The sequence below is a fragment of the Caloenas nicobarica genome, chromosome 2 (genome assembly GCF_036013445.1).
Source record: "Caloenas nicobarica isolate bCalNic1 chromosome 2, bCalNic1.hap1, whole genome shotgun sequence".
Taxonomy (NCBI): domain Eukaryota; kingdom Metazoa; phylum Chordata; class Aves; order Columbiformes; family Columbidae; genus Caloenas; species Caloenas nicobarica.
Window position 1 is genome coordinate 16523743 of NC_088246.1, and position 10058 is coordinate 16533800.

The window sequence follows — 10058 nt, forward strand, 5'->3', positions numbered from 1 at the left end:
AACAGCCAAAAAGGAAAGGGTTTGCAAAGCCCAGTTTGCAGATCAGTGAGTTCATTCTTGGTTCTAATGGCTGAGAAAATATGTGGGATTTTCTGTGCAGCTGGGAGGAGCTCAGTCATATGAGGTGGAAAGACATGCTGGGGTGTTTCCCAACTTTTCTTTAAATTTAAACAGCAAATAAAGCCATTATGGTCATGAAAGGGGTTATAGTCACAGTATAAATCACTCCTTCAGGAAAACACTGGGAATTTTCATGTGTATTCATGGGAAGAATTTTAGGGCCTGTGTTGAGGCCCTCATAAATAAAGCCCATCTCTTTCATTTCATGACGAAATGAAAAATCTCTTGGAGTCTCTATCTGCAGTTGAAGGGCACTAAGAATATTTGCCATGCAGAATATTTACCATGCAGAAGATGCCCTTAGCTTTATTGGTGTAATTGGTTCAAATCAAATACTGCAAATCTTTCAAAGACGAATAAAAAGCTTTGCACTCTCTTCTTTTCATACTTACTTTGGGTGTGAATAAAGAGTAACTTCATTAAAGTCAGTGAATGACACTGACAACAATTACCAGTATGGGAGGAGAATGGGCTCTCTGGATAGACTCCAAGGTTTCATCACACTGGTTTGCAGTCTGTTTTCTCACTACAATCCCTTTTCTGTTATTTTGTCAAGGCAGGCTGAAAGAGTTCAAACCCCAGCTCCAATAACTGTTCAATAGTTTAAGGTCTATAAAATATTTATGCACTCAGCAGTTTGCTTCTGCATAATAACTTTCAAAGATTGATAATGTTCCATCTCTGAGGTTTTTGACTGATGGCGTTAACTTTTAACATGCACTTATTTACTGCCCTTAATGCTTTCCTTCTCCTTGGCTACCTCCAGCAAGCAGAGCCCATGCCACCGGCACCTTGCAAGGAGAGGTGGAAGGTGTGATGAGGAAAGGGCTCAGGAGGGATGTGCAGCTGAACGGAGCCTTTCCAGCTGCTGTCGTTTGGGTCCCTAATGAGCTGGAATCCTGGGACCAGCCTAACCTGAAACGTTGTGATGTGGGTCTGCCCCTGGGAGGGTGGTTATCCACCTGCTGCTGGAGACGGCCGCCAGCTCTGGCAAGCATGAGATTTTCCTTTCGCTTGACAAACCCCTGACCCCCACAGTTTCAGAGCCCTCCCAGGTCTCTTTTCACATTTGGGAGCAAATCAGCATCATGTATTGGTACAAAACATGGCCAGGAAAAGAAGAGAACCCCTATTTTGAGAGAAACAAACCAACAATGGGCTCAGCAAGTCATTTGTGGTCTGCTTGGCAGGACCGAGATCGCTTTTCTTCCCCAGCTCCGCGCAGCGGTAGAAGCAGGGCTGCAGCACTTAAAGTCTTGGCACTGTCATCTCGGTTGGGATTTGGAGTTAGTCCAGGAGGCCCAAGAAACCAGCACCTCAGGCCAAAAATTGGAGGCTGGGAGTACACAGGGCTGTTCTGGAGGACGAATGATTTAAGGTAGATAGCAGCAATTTGCCTGGCTGCTCCTTCGGCCTGTGAAAATGTTTGTGGATGGCTCCAATGTTTCAGCTGCTGCGACAGTGCAGTTACTTTTCTTTAGGACCCCTATTTTTCCCAGAAAATAATTCCATCTGAAAGAAAGCTCAAAGGAAAAAAAACCCAGTAAATTCGAAGGAAAATCTGCAGAGGCAATTAAGAAGGAGCATGAAAGCTCCTCACTCAGATGATTTATTCTGAGAAATTAATTGTATTGGTTATTTCCCAGTTTCATGTTGGGATAATGACAAGATCAATAAAGGACAGGAATGCGTTTGACCCCTTTCCAGGAACAAAACATGTAAAGCTCAGCTATGTCCTTGGACTCACAGAGTTTCGTCTCTCTTTTGTCACGGTGGTTCCATGGTCATGACAGGGTTATCTGGATGAGGTTCAAGCAAAGCGTTGAACCTCAGGTGGCTACAAACAAAACTGCTGTGCTTAAGGTATTTGTCCTTTCTGATTACTCAGCTTTGGGTTGCTCATTCCCAGAAAATTATGAATCATTGTGGGTCACTTTGCATTTTGTGCATTCACTTTCAGAATAGACTATTAGTTTATTAAGACTGGGGGTGTAGAGCAGCATCCTCCTGGTGGGTTCTGTGGGAAAACAACTACACTAATGGATGTGTTCTTCAAGCAGTGAGTAAATTCATTTTCCTGAACAACACTTTCCCATAGAAAATTCCCACTGTTGCTGTGATTTCTAAATGATCATCAGCATTTGGAAGACTATGGGAAATTCTTCAGGATTAAAGGAGTCATTACTTTGCATGTGAAACTGAAACTCTGAAAACTGCAGAGTTCTGCTTGCAAATCAGAGAGTCACAGTGTCTTGAATTCACACCTTTCATATATACATGGGAAAAACAATGCAGGTATCCCAAGATATTCTCTGCCTTATTCTGATACATTCTGCTGATGCTGATTCTGAAAAGCTCAAATCTGATGTCTGCCACAAAGATAGGTTGGTTTTAAATTAAATTCTTAAGAAAATACATTACGAAGAAATGTGTTAGTATTCCCCTGATGGACAATGGAGGAATGACAAGGACAATTTAAAACCACCCCATGCCCATACAACGTTGGTGTTTGAAGATGGAAGCGGAGAGGTTATGAAAGCAAGACATGGTGCAAAGGGAAGATGTGGGATGTGATGGGAGCTATGGCATCAAGGCTGCAGTGCTCACATGCTTACAGTGGTGACCTTGATGTCTGGATCTGCCTGCTTAGTCCACAGCATTTACCAACAGCTCTTCTGCTTGCAGTCACACATTCTGTGTAAGTTCTGCATTGCCAGTTCTCTGAAAACATTACACTGACGGCTTTAACTGCGAGATAAAAGTGATCTTCTTCAGATATAAAATATGACGTTATACTGCTGGGATTGCCTACAAGGGAAAGAGTTAAGTGTGGTGGCTGGTAGCACTGACATTGACACTGTCAATATGCAGAAATCCAGCTCTGGAGGAGGAGATGCATGTCTCAGCCCAAATGGCTTTGGAGATACGTGTTATCTGGGATATTTTGAGTTAAAGTGAGCGAGAGTTCACTAAAGAGACTGCCAGTCTCTCACTGCAAGCTCCATGTCCATCTTCTTCCACTGTGGCACTTATGGTCAGTGCTCAGAGTATCCGAAGGTCTTCCTGCCTGTTTTCAGTCCAATGTTTTTACAGTACTGGGCAATTTCTAAACTCTCAGTTATGACACTGATTTTCTTGACATTCACTATAAATATGTGTGCATGAGAGAGAAATGGATAAAAAAACCCAGGGAATATTTATCTTCTGGCAACACTGCCATGACACTCCCCATCGAAAAAAGGAAAATACATGACATTTATAAGTCATGGCTGCCGTAAATGTCCTATTTTATGTACTAAACTAAAAATAAAAAATCTTTGTGTTTATTAGTTAAATAATAACATTGTTACTGAATTCAAAGGTGCAGACTTATGCCCTAACTAGGAAAACCTCTTGCAGGTTCTGTGGATAAATGAAAAGAATAACTGTGTTCAGCATAACACTCTAACATGTATCGGAAAAATAATAGTCTTTAGAGAATTGCTTCAATAATTTCAGGATTAGCATTTGGACAAGCTGCTGATGTTCAGAAAATCCCTCTTTAGAACATTGAGACTGTGCATCAGTGGGAAATGTCCTCCACTCCTACAGGGACAAGGCAAACATATGTTCATCCAGAGCAATGACTGTACCCACTTCAGAGAAGTTTGCTTCAAGTGACTCATGACTCTCAGTAAATTGTGCTTTTCCATCCTACCAGACTCTTCTACCAGCTTTATTTTCAGCCACAGCTTCTCTAAGGATTTAATAAAATATTTGAAGATACAGCAAACTTCAGCAGACAGCTGTTTTCAGATCTGTACAGTAACAACTCTGCTGGACTCCAGAAAGTCTCCTGGAAGGATGGCTACACTGAAGAGTGTCACCATCTCTGTATGTGACCCTCATGGTCAAGAGAGTATTGCTTGAAATCCAAGGAAAAGATACACACTTGTCCACAAAAGCTGTCTATCTTGTACACAAACCAGACACTTATTTCACTAAGAGATGCCTGTAGCTGCAACTAAAGAGCAAAGCTCTTGTTCAAATAATCTATGAAAGTAGATAGAGGAGCCGAGTTCAGTTCTTACAAGGCAGATGAAACACTGGTAGATGCAAAAGGCTATAAGGCTCAGTGATGCGTTATGGTGCCATCCAAAAAAAGCCATTTTAGGTGCCTCCAGTTCAGGCAATACTTTAAAATAAGGTGGTTGGGACAAGGAAGAAGATGCCAAAGTAAGAGTTAGATCTAGCCTGTTTACAGGCTCGAGAGTGTGTGATAGGGTTAGGTCCTCAGAAAACCCTGCCTGCTGCTGAGGGAGCTACCTATAACAAGGCAATAGAAAATAGCAGAGGTGCCTCTGCTCTCTAGGAGTTGGAGCTGGCTCAGAATTTGTGTGTCCCCAGTCTCTGCCCAGCCATGGCCCAGAAGTGGAAGCCTTCTCCTGAGAACCAGCACCCAGCTAGGCAGGGCTTGAGAATGAGGTGGCTATGTTGCCCCATGACACCCAGTTTACCTGTTGTGGGAGGACCTTCCAGATGCTGTCATTGCCTGAAGGGGTTCTGACTATCATGTCCTGCTTTGAAGTGTACCCAGTCGACTAACTTAGAGTGACTGGGAGTATCAGGGAGGCTGTGGAGTAGAAGTGGGGTGCAGAGCATTCCAGTGGCCATACTCCACTGCGGATTTACCCCTCGGTCACAAGGGATCAGAGCCTCCGTTTGGAGAAGGTTATTGAAAATGTTTTTCTCCCAAATGTATCAGAAGTTAGGAGAATTAATATCTAGTTGTATGGCTTTGAACAACATGGGAATCTGGCCTTGTGGCAGTGAGAGATTGTTCCCTGCAGGCTATGTTCTGGAACTAATGTAATTTTCCTGCATGTTTGAATGAAATGCTATTAATATGTATTGACTGTTCACTTAGCAATAATTGTATCTACTTCATTGCCAATGACAGTAATGTTGCCATTTAGAAATTTTATTAAAAATTTGCAGCTGAGAGGGGATCCCAGTTTAAATACTGGATTCCTAATAACAGAGCTTAGATCAGAGACAGCCTCTTTAATTGTACTTGAATGCAATGGAGAAAGTTGAATGCTCACAAATCATTAATATTCAAAAATCTCATTCAAGATTCTTTAATGAGTGATCCATTCAGTGATTAAAAGAGTTAGAGTAAAGGTGAAACTCTTTTTGTAATCCTGTGCATTGGCTTGGCTGCTCCACAGAGGTCCATCTGATTTGCAGGATCAAGGGCACTTCCTACGTCTCACGTCTAGCTACAAAGCCTCGTGAAATCCTAAAACCATAGTGGGGTGAGACCTGGATGCACTCTTTGTCTGCTGTGGTTTCCAAAGAAAGGCAAAGGTAAAAGAACACTGGCTCTCAGTGCCGTGGGTGATAGATCACGAATGCACCAAGGAGCATGTCTGCCTACTCTAGATCTAGTTGGCCAAGCCTGCAGCTGGTGATGCCTTCAGGTCTGTGTCCAACCTTAGAAATGAGAGACTGAATTGTTAGTCTGCTGCTCCCCATACTTCTCCAGATTGCATGGTCCAATGTGTCTTGTGAGTGTGATCACAAGAAGTAAAACACATCAAGAATATTCTTGGTATTCTTTGAAATTAAGATATCTTCTCTTATCTGGCTGACTGCCTGCATGGTCCTTTCTACAAACGGTGGCCAGTCCTACAGGAATTTTGTGTCCTTCCACCCTTCAAATAACATCTACTCTCCTACTAGTAATAGCCTTCCTCTAGCTGACAGACCCTCACAATGTGCTCTGAAATTTTAACTAACATCTCATATGCCTATTAATCTCATGACAAATCAAATAAATTAATGGTGAAATGAAATCTTGTGCCCTAAGTGGATGGGCCTTGCAAGGCTTAACTCAGCAAAAATACATTGAGATGTCACTCAGGCAGGCATTGCCAGGATAATGGGGGACTGGGGGGAATGGGATTCCTCTCACTCTTCAGAGTTTTCTCCAACACTGGAGTAAGCGTTTTACTGGTCTTGCTGACTCACACCTTTAATTAGGAAAGAGCAATGTTTTCTGTTCTCTGAATAATATACTTAAATAAAATGTTACAAGTACTCAAACATATTAAAATATTTAACAAAATATTCCATAATTTAATGTCATATATATTTCTTGGCAGCAGTGAACTCCAAGAGCCTGAAGCTGTAATTGAACAATAAATTTAAACCATGATTTCAGCCCATGTATTATAGATGTGCTTGGGGTCTTTACCAAGCTCCTTGCTGATACCGTGTCATCAGAATTCCTGTTCTTCAGGCAAACTCTTTCTGTGCATTTTTTATAGACATGTCTTAGTATTGCAGTGGTAACGCCCGCAAATTCATATTTGACTGTAATTTTGAGGTCTTAACATGTGGAAATTGGATAAAACTATGAGGCCCTTTCCTTCAAAGCTGAAAAATTTCCACTTAATTTATTTTTCTGACCTAAGAGATTTTTGGGTAGGTTATTTTCTGACTTCTTACAAATAGCTTAATACTTTATTCACATACAGAAATTGTCCTCTGCACACCTTGCTAGCACTTGATATTTATGATATTTACCTTTTCAGTCCTTCAGAGATGTTTATCCACTGTTTATGCAATCAGATTTAATTATTACAGATGCTCTGTAGAGATTACTGAAAATAGCTATTCAGTAAGCTAAAAGAAAGTTCCTTTTCCTCCAGCCCACTGTGCAAGAAGAACCAGATTCTGGCTCTGTGCTGGATCTCTAGTCCAGTTAATCTGAACTGCCTCCATGAAGTTTATGCAAAGTACGTCTAGCTCTGGGAAATGCGTTTGTTATTTTTCAAACACGTATGCTTTGATCTGGATTCAATTGCTTGCCTCTGTGATGGCAGAGCAATATGGCAATGGAACAACTTCAGAGTCTGCTTCTGCTTGTGTTTTGGCCAGTGCTTCTTCTTGAACCTTCTCAGGGCCTCAAGAGAAACTGCTCTGCGAAATGTCATCTCTGCCCATGCCCTCCACGGCACATGAAAACTGATCCAAAAAAAGTGCCAAGCAATGAAGTTTTCCAAGTCCACATTTGGGGAAAAAAATAGCTACTGCTGTTTCTTACTGAGGGATTTGGGAGAGCTCTGCGCCAAAACCTGTCCCTTGAGGTTCACCACCTGTCGTTACTGAGCTTGCTCCAAACCCCCTGTTCCTGTGCATGACTGTCGAGAAACTTGTGGTCAGACGGTCCTTGCAGTCTGGACACCCTCATGTCTCCCGTGACCCCACGCTGCCCGGCGCCCAGCAGCAAGCAGTGACAGGCCGTCCTATTTGGGCAGGCAGCAGCCAGCAGCAGCGTACCTGCTGGCACAGGATGCTCCAGTGGCCACGCTGGTCCCGTGTTTGAGGTTGTGATTCACAGGAGGTTTTTAGGAAGGTGCTGCGGATGGGGCGCATGTTCACCTAGGATCAGAGTGTCAAATGTTACCTGGTCTTGCTTTGCCTGTGCAATGTGAATTTTGCCCAAGAAAAGGACTGGTATTTGATGTCTATCTGCTTTATGCTCCATAATTTAAGGGTGTTTTGGAGACTCCAGTCAATGAGAATTAGGTAAGTCTTGTGTTAGGCTGGTGCGACTGAGCAAATTCCTTAGTTTGAAGGTAGCACTGAGTCTGTACAAAGACCTTTTGTTCCCAAGGGCATAAGCTCATTTTTGGTAGTATAGGATTTAATCCCTTTCCTTTACTCTAGCCCCCAGGGCCATTTAGTTCTTTTTATATGGTATTCTGCTGTTCCTCTGTACTCATGATGTTCCTTAACATTAGGTCACCAGCTAATTTATCAGCAGAGTTATAAAGATTTTGACAAGGTCATTATCAAAATATTAAGACTTTGGAGTCTCGCCTGGTAACCTCCCTCCAGCCACATACTTTTTGCAGGATTACTCATTGCCTCCTTTTCCTTCCACACTCCTATCTCTAAGCCAGCTTCTTACTCACCTTTCACTTTCCCGATTGACCCCAGCTTTTCCAGTTTAAAGAAAGGATTTCCATATGACCTATAGCAAAATATCCTACTAAAGTCCAGAGAGTTTGACTGGAACATTTTCTTTATTGATAAATGTAATGTCTTATGAAAGGCAATCTGGCAGAAGCTACCTTAAAATCACTCCTGTTGTGTTTTATCACATTTTCCCTTCACATTCATGTCTTTAATTATGATTTTCTTCAGAATATTTTTTAAACCCTGAATACTGCTGAGACAGACTAATGAGTCTATACTTGATCTGAGCACTCTGTTTTCCTTCTGAAGCACCCATCTTGCCATTTTTTGTGCCAGTTTTTTTCAGAATGTGCGGATGAAATAATCCAGTTTCTCTGAACCAAGTGCATTGAACTCCTTGAGGTTTTTTTCCACCATGGTTTCCAGCTCTTGTTCCCATCGTCTGCCTTTTGCTCTCATATTTGAGCTCACCACCCTTGTGGGAAACTGAGGCAAAGTCTGGATCCATAGTGCTTCACTTCTCTTTTCCCTGTTTTATGCTGCTGAAGAACTTTTGCTCTTTTGCCTCAAGCTTTGTGAGATCAATTTGTTTTCCTCTGGCAGCACGGAGACTAGCCCTATACCTGTCTTTTTGCATATCGGTCGTCTTTGTGCAGATTTATTCTCTTTCTTAAGGCTCTCCCTCTAGTCTAGTCTCACATTTTACCCCATTTGGGATGCAGATTTCTGATGCAATCTCTTGACATGCTTGTCCTGAAACTATTTCCATCCTCAGCATGTTGAGGACCCAGCCAGGTTGCTGGAGGATGTGGGATGCAGCTGCAGCAGACAGTGGTGTGTGTTTCAGCTCTGCTGAGTACCCATATTTCTCTGTCAGGGTTGCAGGCTGGAGCATCATGGGCAATAGCTGGAGAATGAGGCAACTGCTGCAGGTGCCTGCTGGAGGAATCAGCCCTCGCTGTGATTCTGCCACACTCCCAGGTGCACATGCACTATCCCAGTCAGTCCTTGGCTTTGAAATGAAGGTAGAAGCCCTGGCAGAGTATTTTCCCAGCCATTGGTACTCTGTGTTTGGACATGACAGAAAGTGAGAACCAGACAGAGAACACAAGGTTCACCAAGCTGTGGGGTGGGCATGAAACACAAACCAGTCATGAACCAGGCTTTTAACCCACACTGTCAGCAAAGATTGTTGCCGATGATCATCTCAAGCTTCCTGACAGGGAAAACAGCAGGAGCTCATGCCGAACCAGCACTCCATAGGCTGCAGGCCAAAGCTCAGCAGAGGCCAAGGTGGCCTCAGTGTAGCTCAGGATGAGGAGGAAAATAATGGACTGGTGCTGTTCTTGATGTGTGTAAAAGTAATCCTGAGACTCTTACTGCTGCTTTGAATGTCCCAAGGCCTGTGGTAGGAGAAGGACATTGAAGGGATTATAGCTAAATTCTCAAGACCTCTTTTCCTTAATCATCATCCCTGTTTTGGGACTGGGAGTAGAGATGGTAAAGAAGCAGCTTTTCCTACTAAATAACTCCCCCACTGAAGGGAGTCTTGGGCAGATTAAAGAAAGGTTTCCCTCGGTAAAGCAGCACGAATTATCCTAGTGGTGTGACAGATTCAAGCCTTTCCTGGATTTTTGTTCCAGCATTTGAGTCATTTATGCCACAGCTGAGACCTGGGTTTACTTCATTTCTGGGGTTTTCATCTGTCTGGGTGTCTAGCAGTGTACGGTAAGTGAACAGAGGCAGGAGGCAGGCTCTGCTGCAGGGGTGGCTGCCACCGGCGTGTGCTGGGCACAAACACTCTTCAGGCAGCACCTGCCATTCCCTCAGTGCAGCCCTTGGTAGTTTAGAAATGAAAAATAGTTTCCCGTTGAAGGAGTGACACTTGAGAACTCAGGAGCTTTTGCAGAATCTCTGGTTGTGTCACCCGGCATGAGCACAGCTTTGCTGGGTCACCCTTGTGCTACAGG